Source organism: Pristiophorus japonicus, unplaced genomic scaffold (assembly GCF_044704955.1).
Source record: "Pristiophorus japonicus isolate sPriJap1 unplaced genomic scaffold, sPriJap1.hap1 HAP1_SCAFFOLD_29, whole genome shotgun sequence".
NCBI lineage: Eukaryota > Metazoa > Chordata > Chondrichthyes > Pristiophoridae > Pristiophorus > Pristiophorus japonicus.
This window is the reverse complement of record NW_027252668.1, coordinates 3,838,416-3,856,101: the sequence shown is the minus strand read 5'-3', so window position 1 is coordinate 3,856,101 and position 17,686 is coordinate 3,838,416. Positions and strand designations below refer to the sequence as shown.

At 46.2% G+C, this 17,686-nt stretch overlaps 1 long non-coding RNA gene across 4 annotated transcripts in view; it reads right to left on the bottom strand.

Annotated features, from left to right (window-relative positions):
* Positions 1-1,951: 1,951 nt before the first annotated feature.
* LOC139248294 (uncharacterized) overlaps positions 1,952-17,686 on the bottom strand; it is a 214,279-nt gene continuing 198,544 nt past the window's right edge. For 3 of the 4 annotated variants that reach the window (XR_011591046.1, XR_011591045.1, XR_011591047.1), the window contains exons 3-4: positions 7,771-7,978; positions 1,952-3,323 (exon numbers count right to left, since the gene is read on the bottom strand). This is a non-coding gene — a long non-coding RNA (uncharacterized lncRNA). Of the gene's footprint in view, positions 3,324-7,770; positions 8,005-17,686 lie in introns of all 4 variants that reach the window. The other variant, XR_011591048.1, reaches the window with a different exon arrangement.

Here is a 17,686-nt window from a genome sequence, read left to right as displayed (position 1 = left end):
AGTCTATAATTATCTGCTTTCTCTCTCTCTCCTTTTTAAAAAAGTGGCGTTACATTAGCTACCCTCCAGTCCATAGGAACTGATCCAGAGTCGATAGATTGTTGGAAAATGATCATCAATGCATCCACTATTTCTACGGCCACTTCCTCAAGTAATCTGGGATGCAGAGTATCAGGACCCGGGGATTTATCGGCCTTTAATCCCATCAATTTCTCTAGCACAATTTCCCGCCTAATAAGGATATCTTTCAGTTCCTCATTCTCACTAGACCCACTGTCCAATAGTACATTCGGAAGGTTATTTGTATCTTCCTTTGTGAAGACAGAACCGAAATATTGGTTCAATTGGTCTGCCATTTCTTTGTTCCCCAATATAAATTCACCTGAATCCGACTGCAAGGGACCTACGTTTGTCTTTACTAATCTTTTTCTCTTCACATATTTATAGAAGCTTTTGCAGTCAGTTTTCATGTTCTCTGCAAGCTTCCTCTCGTACTCTATTTTCCCTTCCTCTCTTACTCTATTTTCCCTTCCTCTCATACTCTATTTCCCCTTCTTAGTCCTCCTCTGTTGAATTCTAAATATCTTCCAATCGTCCGGTTTGTTGCTTTTTCTAGCCAATTTATATGCCTCTTCCTTGGTTTTAACACTATCCTTAATTTCCCTTGTTAGCCATGGTTGAGGCACCTTCCCAGTTTTATTTTTACTCCAGACAGGGATGTACAATTGCTGAAGTTCATCTATGTGATCTTTAAATGTTTGCCATTGCTTATCCACCGTCAACCCTTTAAGTATTCTCGGCCAGTCTATTCTAGCCAATTCACACCTCATACCGTCGAAGTTGCCTTTCCTTAAGTTCAGGACCCTAGTTTCCGAATTAACTTTGTCACTCTCCATCTTAATAAGGAATTCTACCATATTATGGTCACTTTTCCCCAAAGGACCTTGCACAACAAGATTGCTAATTAGTCCCTTCTCATTACACATCACCCAGTCGAGGATGGCCAGCTCCCTGGTTGGTTCCTCGACATATTGGTCTAGAAAGCCATCCCTAATACACTCCAGGAAATCCTTCTCCACTGCATTGCTATCAGTTAGGTTAGCCCAATCTATATGTAGATTAAAGTCACCCATGATTACTACTGTACCTTTATTGCACACATCCCTTATTTCTTGTTTGATGCTGTCCCCAACCTCACTACTGTTATTTGGTGGTCTATAGACAACTCCCACTAGCGTTTTCTGCCCTTTGATATTCCGCAGCTCCACCCATACCAATTCCACATCATCCAGGCTAATGTCCTTCCTTACTATTGCATTGATTTCCTCTTTAACCAGCAACGCCACCCCGCCTCCTTTTCCTTTCTGTCTTTCCTTCCGAAATGCTGAATACCCTTGGATGTTGAGTTCCCAGCCTTGGTCACCCTGGAACCATGTCTCCGTGATGCCAATCACATCGTACCCGTTAACTGCTATCTGCGCAGTTAATTCATCCACCTTATTCTGAATACTCGTCACATTGAGGCACAGAGCCTTCAGGCTTGTCTTTTTAACACACTTTGCACCTTTTGAATCTTGCTGTAATGTGGCCCTTTTTGCTTTTTGCCTTGGGTTTCTCTGCCTTCCACTTTTAATATTCTCCTTTCCATCCTTTGCTTCTGCCCTCCTTCTATTTCCCTCTGTCTCCCTGCATAGGTTCCCATCCCCCTGCCACATTAGTTTAACTCCTCCCCAACAGCACTAGCAAGCACTCCCCCGAAGACATTGGTTCCGATCTTGCCCAGGTGCAGACCGTCCGATTTGTACTGGTCCCACCTCCCCCAGAACCAGTTCCAATGTCCCAGTGTTGAGTCCTGGATTCTTTTACCTCAATCTGGTAAAGCAAAATTACTGAAACAAATACCGTTTGTGCTTTAAACAAAGCAAGCTTTTATTTAAAAAGCAAATCCCGATCGGGGACTTTATCAGACAGAAGGAATGCAAGTCTGTTCGAACGCACTCACTTCCTACGGACAAAGTGACGTTACATTGTCAAGGCACGATGGTTATACATTTTCGGCAAAAGATAACAAGATAGGGCTAGAGTGACATCCCAGCACAGCCCATCTCTTTTTATCCCTCCTTCCCTTTGTCCACTCATAAGCCGACCCAAGCATGGTCCGATTTTAAACAAAGACCTTCTGTCAATGTTTCAGGTTAATAACATGATTTAATAAGACCTTGAGGTTTTTCTGCAAGCTGTGGATTTAGTTTCAATATGTGTTAGTGTTGTAACATTTCGCAGTCTCGAGTCTGAGATGTCATGGCTATTCCTCCATGAATTGTTTGTTAGCTTATACTGTCCCTATACAATTCCCACGATCTCAACTTCAATGTCTCTATACATTTTTAAACATTCACATTCCCCCCTTTTATCATTCCATGATAACACTTAGGATCATTCTAGGAGCATCGCATTCATCCGTTCGCATTCTATTTCCTGAATCATATTGTTGTTAGTGTCGAGTAGTTCTTTAGTTCGTTGGATCATAACTCGGGAGCCCTTGACCACAAGAGGATTTGCTAACCTTGCCATCATTACTTTAAAACAAAGGTTAAGGCAACCAACAATTAGATAGGATCCCCAAGATCCATCTGATAGCCAATCAAACCAGCTAGATCCTTCTGCTGGTGTGGATAACTTCTTCACCTTCCTTCTTATGTGATCAGCGAGATTGGTTATGTTTTCTGAACTATCAGGAATGTAAGTGCAACATTCAGATCCTATCTGGGCACACATTCCCCCTTTCTCAGCTAACAGATAATCGAGGGCCATTCGGTTTTGTAATGCTACGGTCCTTATTGCTACCATTTCAGCTGTGATGCCCTCCAGAGCTTCAGCAGTATTGCATTGGCCCCCCTCCTCTCGTGATAGTTCGGCTCTGAATCCATCTGACAGTCTCAGTTAGGGTTAGTGGAACTCCCCCTTTGGAATGTGTAGGGAATGTATAGGGAATGTGAACACACCCAACATCTAGAAAAGTTCCCATTTTGCGCATAAACATAAGACATGTAGCTCTCGTCTCTGTCTCCCCTCCCATGCACCGAAACGGTCATATATCAACACTATTATACAGACTGTGGCATACAGACAGTTTCATCTTATGGCTCAGGATTCAGATAAATAGTCCAATTATTTTGCTGATTAAAAGAGTTCAGTTTTCCCGTCTCTCTTCTCAGGTCACCGTCGGTGTAGCTGGCTGTCTATCACTACGGGTAAAAGTTCAAACTGGTCCACATTCCAATTAGGATGCCAACCTTGTTCAGCTATGGAGAAGAGGAAGTCTGGAACAGAAACAGGAGTTAGAATAACCAGTAAAATAGGTTCGTTAGAAGGTGGTGAGCTTGCAGTGGTGCAGGTGAACCCAGGCACTTTTCCCCTCAACCTTGGCTGCAGTGGGGGTAATGAGTAACACCTGAAAAGGCCCCTCCCATTGTGGCTCTAATCCCTTCCGAATCCATACTCCCTGGTGCCACGAGGGACAATTCGGGTAAAACTGGGAGGTCGAGGTGAGCATCTTGAACCTGGTTGTGAGCTAGTCACAGAGCCTGAGTCAGAGAAAGAACATAGGTGGTCATCAGTCGAGCTGAGATACCATATCTAGGAACAATTTCCCTCATTAACACCTTAACAACAGTTTGAGCCTTATTGTCCAGGGTAGGGTAGGCTTCAATCCATCTGCTAAACACATCTACTATTACTAACACATATTTGTAACACTGAACTTTTTGCAACTCAATGTAGTCCAACTGAAATGTCTCAAAGGGACCTTCGGGTAGGGGTGTTTTACCCCAATCACAGGGGACTCCCTTCCCTGGATTATGTTGCTGGCAAACCAAGCAACGACTACTGATGTTCTGGGTGAGCACCTGGAGTCTAGGGTGCCACCAAGTAGCCAAAAGTGTGTCACTCGTGGTCCTTGCTCCACAATGAGTAGCAAACTGCATACATTCAATAACCCATCGAGCCAACTCGTCAGACATGCAAGTTTGTTCCGCGGGAGTGGTCCAGAGTTTAGAAACATTGTCATAAGTACATGCATAATATTTCCACAACAGTTTATCTTTTTCAGGAGCGTCCTCCTGTGCTTTTATAACATCTTGGATGGTTGGCATTGGTTTTTCCGAGGCTAACTTATCCTTCGTAGGATTTTTAGTCTGACTCATAATTTTGGGCACGACCATCTGTTGGTCACGAGAGGCCTGTTTAGCCTCTTTGTCAGCACAACGATTCCCTATATCAACCAGAGAATTTCCGGTAGTGTGGGCAGTACATTTGACAATGGCAATGCCTTTGGGGAACATGATGGCTTGCAACAAATCAGATACTAGCTGTTTATGGGATATCTCATTCCCCTGTGAGGTTAGGAATCTCCTATTTTTCCATAATTGTCCAAAATCATGGGCCACCCCAAAGGCATACCTAGAGTCGGTATAGATATTGACTTTGAGATCTTTGGCCAAGATACAGGCTCGGGTGAGGGCGAAAAGTTCAGCTTGTTGAGCAGAATAGGCGGTTTCAAAAGCGGCAGATTCCAAGACCTGATTCTCCTGGTTTACTGTGGCGTATCCTGAGATTCGTGTATCTTCTGGATTAATTCCATCAACATACATAATACAGTCTGGATCTTCAATTGGCACATCAACAAAATCTTCCCTGACTGATGTGGCCTCTTAAATTAAAGATAAACAATCATGACTGGGTTCTTCCTCATCTTGGGGTGGCTCAGTAAGAAAACAGGCCGGATTAATTGCAGTACAGTGCCGAAAGGTCAGCTTAGGATTGTTTAGTAAGTAGATCTCATATCTGCTTTGCCTGGCCATGGTAAGGTGTTGAGTCTGCAGTTGGCCCAGGAGGGCAGCTACGGAGTGAGATGTGTTAAGACAACGGTAGCAGTGTGTTTCAGAATTGTACAATACAGTTGAAAGGGCCGGTCATAGAGGGGCCGGCCCAAAGCCAGAGCTTGCAGTAGGGCTGTCTTTAGTTCCTTAAAGGCTTGGACGTCTACGGTTTCTATTTCAAAGCTGCCTTACTTATTTGTATACGGGGTGAGGTGCTTAGTCATCAGGGCAACATTAGGGATCCAGGATCTGCAGTAATTGATCATCCCCAAACACTGTCGCATTTGTTTAGCCATGCTAGGGACTGGAAACTGGCAAATTGGTTCGACTCAGCTAGCCTCCAAAGCTCGGTGGATACTCAGTATTGCCTGTGATAACCCACTTGGGAGGGGTCCTCTGCCCACACATGAGGATCCACATAGTCAGGTATGTCAGAGCCAGTATGATGCTGCAGAGTCGTTAAGACCTTCTCGGGGTCCCCGTGGAATTTGCACATCCCGGCTGGTAGGGTCAGCCTCGTCTATAGCCTGGCGCACCATAACTTCCAAATCTTTAGCGTGGTGGGGAGGTAATACTTCGAGTAATATGTGGTGCCACCGTTGGGGGCTGTCCATTTCCACAAAATCTGCCTTCCCTTCCGGTCCAGTCACTCTAGCCCTTAATAGAATTTCCTTCACTTCCCCTTCATGATCCTGATAAAAGTTCTGCAGGTCCTGATTCTTTCTTTCCACTGGGATCGTATGCTAGGGTCACGTGATAGGGTGCCTGCGGCAGGTCCAGAGACCACCACTGAGGGGTTCTAGTGGTATAATACTGCCGCTTAAGGGTTCCCTGTTTTACAATAATCCCATCATCTCCACACTCCAAATGCAACTGGAATTTGCAGAGGAGGTCTCTAGCCATCAAGTTACAGTCCAGATTGGTTGTGATAACAAATCGATGTTCCACCGATTCTTCCTGGTAACCCATTTTAACCGGTTCTGACACCGGGAATGTCAAGACTTGTCCCAGGAATCCTGAAAGTTCCTGTGTTTCAGTAGAGGCAGGGAGTTTAAGCTTTGATTGTACAGAAGGCATGAAGGCTCCCGTATCTATCAAAAAGGGTTGCCAATCATTCAGAATTTTTAACAATATCATTGGTTCGTCGTCTGGGGAGGATCCCTGCACAATCAGGCTACATAGTCAATCGGGGGACAATTGACCAAAGGGGTTGTTCTGGGAGAAGTTAGTGCAAGATCCTCCTTGCCCCCCTCCTCTTCCTTTTCCATGCTGACGGTAGGGGCAATTTTTATTCCAATGTCCTTCCTGCCCACAATTAAAACAGTCAATTCCTCTTACCCAGTCCCGGCCTCTTCCCATACCATGCCGGGGACAATAGGGAGGTTTATTAGCAGGGCTCGGGCCATTTGGTTGTTTAGTATAACCGTATCCTTGCTTATCCATCCAATCCTGTATGCAACACTGCGGTTCTATTGATCCTTCCTCCCGAGATGGCTCTTCCTTTCTAGTCACGTATTCAGTCTTGACCCGGGTTGGGGGCGCACCTCCCCCTCCCCTTTCTTTTCCTGCCAATAATATCTAACTGCCCTTTCCATTTGTCCGGATAGCGTGAGCAATCGAATAGTTGTTCGAAGATCACATAGACATCTATAGTGGGGTGGTCTGCAGCTTGTTGTGCATCAGGGTTTGGCATTGGTCTGACAGGGAATTGGTGTCGGGATTTTGGGATCTTGGAAATCATTTCTAGGTCGGAGGATGTTTCGGAGCTGTCTGACTGCTTGTCAGTTCTGCGTCTCGATCGGCGGGGGTGTTTGCTATGTCTTTCACAACTTGGACTGGTAGATTGACTAGAAGATTTACGGGACTGTCTGTGATATCGGGATATAGTTCTGCCCTTTTGAGTGTGAGATCTGGTCCTTTCGGCTATATTGCTTGTGAACTGGGGATCTGAATCGCTATCAGAGGATGAGGAGTCAGTTTGGGTTTGTTGCTTTGTTGGTATGGGGTTATTTTTAACTCCTCTCGCCGGAGTGTAAGGTGGAGGGTGTTGGGAAGAGGACTGGAGCAAGGGGCCAGGGGGTGCGGGAGGCGCCGTTGGGCGCTGAGTCAGTGACCACTCATCAATTTCATCATCAGCCTCGTTTAACACAAAGCCAGCCATTTGACTACGTAGTCTGTCAATATCTTTCTCAGAGGTCCCAGAGGATCTCTTAGTAAGTTTGTTGTGCGCAAATTATTATTATTTTTTTTTTTAAAGACGTCTACAGTTTTAACATGTGTTCCCTCTGTCAATGAGAGTCCCAATTTAATAGCATTTATTTGCCAACTTGACAGAAGTGATGCATCTTTTAATTTTTGACAATCCCTGTGCTTTTTTTGCTACCTATACGCTTCTAGTGCCACCTAGAGGCCACTGGTCATCTCCTAATAATTTGTTCAGGGCTCCTGATAATTTTCTAAAGTCTTCAGCTCTTTCAGGGAATTCCTCACATAACTTTTGTAGCGGACTGTCCGCATCCGTTGTTTTATCCAACTGATTACCCATTTTCACGCTGCCCCTAGTATTACCGTGTCGTTACGCGTTCGTGTCGTCGTGCAATTTGAACAAACTTAAAATAAACACAGACTTTACTGAAACTAACACTGACTTTGAACAAACTCAAAATAAACAGACTTTACTAAATCTAACACTGATCCGCGTCGCCCCATGGTTCGCGTCGCCGCGCGATTTAAAACACTTAAAATAAACAAAGACTTTACTAAATCTAACACTGATCCGCGTCGCCCCGCGGTTCGCGTCGCTGCGCGATTTAAAACACTTAAAATAAACACAGACTCTCGCGTCGCGCCGCCGCGTGATTTAAAACACTTAAAATAAACAAAGACTTACTGACACCAGCACTGACTTTGATATCACCCCGCGGTTCGCGTTGCCGCGCGTTCGCGTCGTCCCACGTTCACTCGGCCGAGCGCTCGTGCCGCCGCACGTCCTGCGCCGCCATGCGTTCCACGCTGCTGCGCGTCTACGTCAGCCCTCCTTCACTTGGCCGCACGCTCACACCGCCGCACGTCTCGCGTCGGCCCTACCTTTCGAGTTGCTGCATGATTTAAATACAATCAGTGCCTAGATGGGCCAAGTGATATATGAGGTCGATGTCACACCTGGCTTGAACACCTATCCTCTATTTAATTCCCCATAAGCCTTACTTAATTCCCTGTGAGCCTAATTTTCTAAATTTGATTTCTTATGAGCCTTATTTAATTTCTTTTAGTCTCCAAATTTCCCTATCCTTTCGCGTCACTGCGCAGTTTAAATCCAATCAGTCAATGAAAGCCCTAATTTAATGGAGTTTTTCTGCCAACTGGACAGGAGTGATTTTTTTTTTTTAAAGACTGCAGTGGAATTTTTCTCATAATTTAAAATCTCAGAACATTTTTTTTTCAGCACCTATTTAGTACGTTACATTTTTTTGTCTTTTCCATAACTAGAGAGAAGTCTGGCACGTAGGCTGTGGACTGCTTTTCGTTATCTCAATTGTTCCAGCCTCAAGGTCGTGTTATTTAATATAATATATATTTTTTTGAATCCTTTTGAATCCATCTCAGTTGTTTTGCTGTGCCTTCTCTGAATGTTTTCTTTCGACAAGTAAGTGAGCATGTTAAATCCTTTTTTTTTAAACCACCGGGACCATGTAATTTTTTCTTTTTTTTTTAAACTCAACAAACCTATCCTTTGTGCATTTCCTGGCTCCGTAACTTATCATCTGAATATACGTAATTCAATAAGGTTCACACTCTTAAACTTCCCACATACAGGATAACACTATGAAGGGTTTAAAAAAAACTTTCATTCTGTTTGAAAAAGTAGGTGGAGATAAAACAAACCACAACTCCCCGGCTTTTTTTTTTAAACAGTAAAAATCACAGAAGCATTTCTCATTTAAACAGACGTTCACAAGAGTCTCTTTTCTTTCCTATTAATTTTTGGATCCATGATTGATCATCTATCCCTATCTAGCTCTAACTATAACCTATCTTTCCAAGTCGCCGCTTGGTTTGCGTCATCGCGCAATTTCCCTATCTCTATCCCTATTCTAAGTTTGAAAGGTATTCACCAGATTGTCCTGGATCTCGTTCAGACACTACCTGAGAACCAGCGAGTGGCTAAACTTTCCTCAGACTTTTGAAACCGGGGGAAACTGGAACAGTATTGAAATCATACTCACTCCAGTGGCCACTTTCCCCTCGTCTCGTCCAAGGCTAGTCTGGCTCTTAATTCGCAAGTTTTCGGCAGTCGTCCGTTGAGATCCCACTTCTGACACCAAATGTTGATTCCTGGATTCTTTTACCTCAATCTGGTTCAGCAAAATTACTGAAACGAATACCGTTTGTGCTTTAAACAAAGCAAGCTTTTATTTAAAAAGCAAATCCCGATCGGGGACTTTATCAGACAGAAGGAATGCAAGTCTGTTCGAACGCACTCACTTCCTACGGACAAAGTGACGTTACATTGTCAAGGCACGATGGTTATACATTTTCGGCAAAAGATAACAAGATAGGGCCAGAGTGACATCCCAGCTCAGCCCATCTCTTTTGATCCCTCCTTCCCTTTGTCCACTCATAAGCCGACCCAAGCATGGTCCGATTTTAAACAAAGACCTTCTGTCAATGTTTCAGGTTAATAACATGATTTAATAAGACCTTGAGGTTTTTCTGCAAGCTGTGGATTTTGTTTCAATATGTGTTAGCGTTTTAACATTTCGCAGTCTCGAGTCTGAGATGTCATGGCTATTCCTCCATGAATTGTTTGTCAGCTTATACTGTCCCTATACAATTCCCACGTTCTCAACTTCAATGTCTCTGTACATTTTTAAACATTCACACCAAGATGGATGTATCTATCCTTGTGCTGCCAGCATCTGGTATGGGTGTATGTATCTATCTGTGCCTGTCAGTCTGTGTTATGGGAGTATGTATTTATCACCGTACCTGACAGATACTGTTATGGGAGTATATATCTATCTGTGTGCCAGTCAATCTCTGGTATGGGAGTATGTATCTATCTCTGTTCCTGTCAGTGCATGGTATGGAAGTATGCATCTATCTGTGCCTGTCAGTCTCTGATATGGGCGTATATATCTATATGTGCGCTGCCAATGTCTGGTATGGGTGTATGTATCTTTCTCTGTGCCAGTTAGTGTCTGATAAGGATGTTTCCAGTTATGTGAATGTCAATCTCTGGTATGGGAGTATGTATCTATCTCTGTGCCTGTCGGTCGCTGGTGTCGAAGTATGTATCTATTTGTGTACCTGTCAGTCTCTGGTATGGGCATATGTATCTATCCATGCGCTGTCAGTGTCGGGTATGAGTGCATGTGTCTATCTCTGTGCTGTCAGTATCTGGTATGGGTGTATGTATCTATCTGTGCGCTGTCAATCTCTGGTATGGGAGTATATATCTATCTCTGTCCCTTTCAGTCGCTAATATATACCTGTCAGTTTCTGGTATGTGAGTGAGCGGTTTAATATATACCTATCAGTTTCTGGTATGTGAGTGTGGAGTTTAATCTGCACCTATTGGTTTCTGGTACATGAGTATGTATTTTATCTGTCCCTGTCAATCTGTGGTATACGAGTGTGTGTTTAATTTGTATATGTCAGTTTCTGGTACGCGAGTGTGGGTTTTAGTCTTTATCTGTCAGTCTCCGGTGTGTGACTGTTTTTTCTTCTTTCTATCTGTCAGTTTCTGGGATGTGAGTGTGGATTTTATTTCATACCTATCAGCCATATGTGAGTGTGTGTTTCACTCTGTATCTGTCTGTCTCGGGTTTGTGAGTATGGTCTTTTCTCTGTATCTGTCAGTTTCTGTTATGAGACTCTGGGTCTTATTCTGCACATGTCATGTTCTGGTATGTGAGTGTGGGGGGTTACTCTGTACCTGTCAGTTTCTGTTATGGGAGTGTGAAAAGCAGAATATTTATTAAAAGGTGAGAGACTAGTCAATGCTGTTATTGTGAGGGATTTGAATGTCTCAGTAAACACATCACAGAAAGTTAATTTGCAGGAACAGGAAGCAATTAGGAAGGTAAAAGTTTTGGGCCTATACCCTAGGAGATGAGAAGAATGAGAGGTGATCTCAATGAAACATCAGATTCTGAGGGGGATTTACAGGGTAGATGCTGAGAGGCTGCTTCCCCTGGCTGGAGTGTAGAACTAGGAGCGAAAGACTCACGATAAGGGCTCGGCCATTTAGGACTGAGATGAGGAGACACTTGTTCACTCAGAGGGGTGTGAATCTTTGGAATTCTCTACTGCAGAGGGCAGTGGATGCTCAGTCGATGACTGTATTCAAGACTGAGATCGGGAGGTTTTTGGGCACTGAGGGTTATGGGGATAAGGTGGGTAAATGGAGCTGAGATAGAAGTTCAGTTCAGGTGTTATTGAAAGATAGAGCTGGCTCGAGGGGCTGCATGACGTATTATTGCTGTTATTTCTTATTTTATTTTAGCTGTCACTCCCTGGGTTGTGAATGTGAGTTTTAGTCTGTATCTGTTAGACGCTAATTTGTGAGTGTGAGATTTACTTTATAGCTATCTGTCTCTTCGATGCGAGTGTGGGGTTTAATCTATACCTCTGTTAGTCTCTGGTATGTGAGTGTGGGGTTTATTCTGTACCTGTCAGTTTCTGGTATGTGCTTAATCTCTGCTTGTCAGTTTCTGATATGTGAATGTATGTTTTATTCTCTACTTGTCAGTCTATTGTCAGTATGTGAATGTGTGTTTCATAGAAACATAGAAATTAGGTGCAGGAGCAGGCCATTCGGCCCCTCGAGCCTGCACCGCCATTCAATAAGATCATGGCTGATCTTTGAACCTCAGTACCCCTTTCCTGCTTTCTCTCTATACCCCTTGATCCCTTTGGCCATAAGGGCCATATCTAACTCCCTTTTGAATATATCTAACGAACTGGCCTCAATAACTTTTTGCAGTAGAGAATTCCACAGGTTAACCACTCTCTGAGTGAAGAAGTTGCTCCTCATCTCAGTCTTAAATGGCTTACTAACCCTTATTCTTGGTTCTGGAACTCCCCAGCAACGGGAACATTCTTCCTGCCTCTAACCTGTCCAATCCCGTCAGAATTTTACATGTTTCTGTGAAATCCCCTCTCATTCTTCTAAACTCCAGTGGATACAAGCCCAGTTGATCCAGTCTCTCCTCATATGTCAGTCCTGCCATCCCAGGAATCAATCTGGTGAACCTTCGCTGTACTCCCTCAATAGCAAGACCATCCTTCCTCAGATTAGGGGACCAAAACTGAACACAATATTCCAGGTGAGGCCTCACCAAGGTCCTGTACAACTGTAGTAAGATCTCCCTGCTCCTATACTCAAATCCTCTAGCTGTGAAGGCCAACATACCACTTGCCTTCTTCACCGCCTGCTGTACCTGCATGCCAAACTTCAATGACTGATGTACCATGACACCCAGGTCTCGTTGCATCTCCCCTTTTCCTAATCTGTCACCGTTCAGATAATATTCTGTCTTCCTGTTTTTGCCACCAAAGTGGATAACCTCACATTTATCCACATTACACTGCATCTGCCATGTATTTGCCCACTCACCTAACCTGTCCAAGACACCCTGCAGCCTCTTAGCGTCCCCTCACAGCTCACACCGCCACCCAGCTTAGTGTCATCTGCAAACTTGGAGATATTACATTCAATTCCTTCATCTAAATCATTGATGTATATTGTAAATAGCTGGGGTCCCAGCACTGAACCAATGCATCCACTATCTTTGTCGCCACTTCTTTTAAGACGCTAGGATGTAAGCCATCAGATCCAGGGGACTCGTCTGCCTTTAGTCCCATCACTTCATCGAGCACCACTTTAGTGACAGTGATTGTACTGAGCTCCTCTCTCCCCATAGTCTCTTGACTATCCACTATTGGGTCGTCTTCAGTATCCTCCACCATGAAGACTGACACAAAATATTTGTTCAACGTCTGCCATTTCCCTGTTCTCCAATATTAATTCCCCAGTCTCATCCTCTCGGGAACCAACATTTACTTTAGCCACTCTTTTCCTTTTTATATATCTGTAGAAACTCTTACTATCTATCTGTTTTTATGTTCCTTGCTAGTTTACTTTCATAATCTATCTTCCCTCTCTCTTATTTTTTTAGTCGTTCTTTGCTGGCTTTTAAAAGTTTCTCAATCCTCTGGCCTCCCACTAGTCTTGGCCCTCGTTTTCAATTTGATACCATCCCTTATTTCGCCAAGGATGGTTATCTCTTCTCTTACAGTCTTTCCTTCTCATTGGGATATATTTTTTTGGCGAGTTATGGAATATCTCCTTAAATGTCTGCCACTGCTCATCAACCGTCCCATTTTTTAGTCTATTTTCCCAGATCAATTTAGCCAACTCTGCCCTCATACCTTTATAGGCTCCTTTATTTAAGCTTAGGACACTGGTTTAAGATCCAACTTTCTCACCCGCCAACTGAATTTGAAATTCAACCGTGCTATGGTCACTCATTCCTAGAGGATCCTTTACTGGAAGATCATTAATTAATCCTGTCTCATTACACAGTACCAGAGCTAAGATAGCCTGATCCCTGGTTGGTTCAAGGAAACTATCCCGAATACACTCTATGAACTCTTCCTCAAGGCTACCCTGGCCAATTTGCTTTGTCCAATCAATATGAAGGTTAAAATCGCACATGTAAAAAAGGAACGACAATAATCAAGACTCCATTATTTCTTGATACTGTTCATCTCCGGAATCAACCTCGTGAACCTTCTCTGACTGCCTCCAACGCAAGTATATCTCTCCTTAAATAAGGAGACCAAAACTGTACGCAGTTCTGGCCTTGCTAACAACGCCCACATACCGTGAATAAATAAAATGTTTTAAATGCAAGATTGTTCACCCTTGATCGAGACTCCATCAGAGGAAATAGTTATTTTGTATCTACCCTATCAAATACTTCAACCGTCTAAACTCAAGGGAATGCACACTAAGTTTATGTAACCTTTCTTCATAATTTAACCCTTTAAGCACGAGCATCATTCTGGTGAATCTGTAATGTACCCATTCCAAAGCCAATATATCCTTCCCGAGTACAACGCTTCAGATAATGTCTGACCAAGGTCTGTACAACTGTTTCAATCTGTACTTGTCTGTTTCTGGTATGTGGGTGAATGGGGTTTATTCTGTACCTGTAGTTTGTGGCATGTAAGAGGAGGATTTAATCTGTCAGTTTCTGGTATGTGAGTGTGGGGTTTAATCTGTACCTGTTAGTCTCTGTTATGGGAGTATGGGGTTTATTCTGTACCTGAAAGTTTCTGGTATGTGAGCATGGTTTTCCTATCTAGCGGTCAGAATCTGGCATTTCAGTGTGGTCTTTAATCTGTACCTATCAGTGTTTGGTATAGGAGTGTGGGTTACATCTGTACCTGTCATTTTCTGGTATTTGAGTGTAGGTCTATTTGGTACCCGTCCGTTTCTGGTCTGTGAGTGTGGGATTCAATCTGTACTTGTCCATTTCTGGTATGTGAGAGTGGGATTTATTCTGTACTTGTCAGTTTCTGATGAGTGTGGTATTTCATAAGAACATAAGAATTAGGAACAGGAGTAGGCCATCTAGCCCCTCGAGCCTGCTCCGCCACTCAACGAGATCATGGCTGATCTGGCCATGGAATCAGCTCCACTTACCCGCCCGCTCACCATAAGCCTTAATTCCCTTATTGGTTAAAAATCTATCTATCCGTGATTTGAATACATTCAATGAGCTAGCCTCAACTGCTTCCCTGGGCAGAAAATTCCACAGATTCACAACCCTCTGGGAGAAGAAATTCCTTCTCAACTCGGTTTTAAAATGGCTCCTCTGTATTTTGAGGCTGTACCCCCTAGTTCTAGTCTCCCCGACCAGTGGAAACAACCTCTCTGCCTCTATCTTGTCTATCCCTTTCATTATTTTAAATTTTTCTATAAGATCACCCCTCATCCTTCTGAACTCCAACGAGTAAAGAATCGGTCTGCTCAATCTATCATCATAAGGTAACCCTCTCATCTCCGGAATCAGCCTAGTGAATCGTCTCTGTACCTGCTCCAAAGCCAGTATATCCTTCCTTAAGTAAGGTGACCAAAACTGCACGCAATTACTCCAGGTGCGGCCTCACCAATACCCTGTACAGTTGCAGTCGGTCCTCCCTGCTTTTGTACTCCATCCCTCTCGCAATGAAGGCCAACATTCCATTCGCCTTCCTGATTACCTGCTGCACCTGCAAACTAACTTTTTGGGATTAGAGTTTCATGCACAAGGATGAGCTGACCGGTGCCCTCGACCGGCTCTCGAGAGGAAAATCCCCGGGGCTGGACGGGCTGACCGTGGAGTTCCACAGGGCGTTCTGGGACGTCCTGGGGGGCGAGTACGCGCGGGTCCTGGGGGAAAATCTGGCAACCGGGGAGATGCCCCTCTCTTGGCACAGGGCAGTCATCGTCCTGCTGCCTAAGAAGGGCGATCTCCGCCTCCTTAAGAACTGGCGCCCGGTATCCCTCCTCAGCACGGACTACAAAATCTTCACCAGGGCGATGTCTGCTCGCCTTGGTGCCGTGCTGGACCACATGATCCACCCCAACCAGTCCTACACGGTCCCGGGCCGGACAATCCACGACAACATCCATCTGGTCCGGGACCTCATCCATCATTCCCAGGAGGCTGGTCTGTCGGTCGCCTTCTTATCTCTCGACCAAGAGAAGGCGTTCGACAGGGTGGATCACGACTATCTGCTCGGAACTCTGCGCGCTTTCGGGTTCGGGACGCATTTCGTCGCCCGGATCTGACTTTTGTACGCCGCCGCAGAGTGTCTGATTAAGGTTAACGGGTCCTTGACGGCGCCCCTTCGCTTTAGGAGAGGGGTGCGCCAGGGATGCCCCATGTCCGGCCAGTTATATGCCGTCTGCGTGGAGCCTTTCCTGCGCCTCTTGCGGACGAGGTTGACAGGACTGGCTCTGCAAGGGCCGGGCGTGGAGGTCGTCCTCTCGGCTTACGCCGATGACGTGCTCCTCGCGGTAGAGGATCCCGCTGACCTGCGGAGGATGCGTGAGTGCCAGGAGGTTTACTCAGCCGCATCCTCCGCCAGAATCAACTGGGAGAAATGTTCCGGACTCCTGGTGGGTCAGTGGCGGGTGGACTCCCTGCCGGAGGAGCTCAGGCCTTTTGCCTGGAGAACGACCCATCTCCTCTATCTGGGAGTTTACCTTAGCCCCGACGAGGGAGCCTGGCCGGCGAACTGGCAGGAGCTGGAGGCCAAGGTCGCCGCTTGCCTAGGGCGCTGGACAGGACTGCTCCGAGTGCTGTCCTACAGGGGTCGAGCGCTAGTCATAAACCAGCTGGTGGCCGCAATGTTGTGGTACCGGCTGGTCACTTTGACCCCTCCTCCTGCGTGGACTTCTTCTGGAACAGGAAGCACTGGGTCTCTGCCGCGGTCTTGAGTCTCCCGCTTGAGGAGGGCGGTCAGTCGTTGGTGTGCGTCAGCGCCCAGCTCGCGACTTTCCGTCTTCAGACCCTGCAGAGATACCTTTACGTCGAGCCCCCTCCAATGTGGTGTGCTCTGTATTTCTTCCGCCAGCAGCGCGACCTCAATTATGACACGCAGCTCCTGTTTGTGAACTTGGGGGGTGTCAGGACCGCCCTCCAGGAGCTGCCTGTCTTTTACAAGGAACTCATCAGGGTCTGGAACAAAGTCTCCACCAAGCGCAGCTCTCCGCCGGCTGGAGTGGCGGCTGTCCTGCAGGAACCGCTGCTCGGGAATCCGTACCTCCACGACCGAGGTTTTAGGTGGCAGTCGGAAGAGAGGGCTGTGGCTGGTGAGGTGACCAGGGTCAGGGACCTGCTCGATGGCGGAGGAGCGGGCTGGATGGCGCCAGGCACACTGGTGCGGCGCCTAAATTCAGCCGACGTCCGCCGCGCGGCCGAAGCCATCGAGTCGCTAAAAACAGCTTTGGGCCCTGACTCTGTTAGGTGCATCGAGGAGGCTCAAGCATATGGGGAGATCCCGTCCGAACTGACCCCCTTCCGGACGGAATTCCTCATTGGCGCCAAACCCCGGAACCTCCCTCGGGGGCCGGCGCTTCACAACTTGAGCCGCCTCGGGGATATCCCCTCCGTGCCTTTCAGTTCCGCGCGGAGGGGTTTCCTGTATGGGCTGCTCCTGCACACTCTCAACTTTGCCATCCTCGCCGGCCGTCCGGACACGCCATGGCGTACCAACTTGCCGTCCGGAGGAGGCGGGGGTCCCCGATGGATGGCACTCTATGCGGGAGTCCTCCCACTATTCATTGGGGACTTGGCCTGGAGGGTGGTGCACGGAGCAGTGCCGTGCAACAAATTTTTAAGCCGGTTCACGGACTCCCAAGCCGCCTGCAATTTCTGCGGTCTGGAGGAGTCCGTGTTCCATGTTTTTATTGAGTGCATGAGGTTGCAGCCCCTGTTCCATTGAAGGGGCTGCTCCTGAAATTCTGGCTGCACTTCAGTCCCACTCTCCTGATCTTTGGGCACCCTGTGCGGAGGGGATCGGGTAGGTCCGAGGGCCTCCTCATAGGACTGCTCCTGGGCACGGCCAAGGGTGCCATCAGCCGGTCCAGGCAGCGGGCGGTCGAGGGGGTCGTTCAACCTGACTTCCTGCCTCTCTTCCGCTCTTACATCCGGTCCAGGGTGTCCTTGGAGATGGAGCACGCGGTGTCCACCGGTACGCTCGCGGCCTTCCGCGAGAGGTGGGCACCGGAGGGACTGGAGTGCATC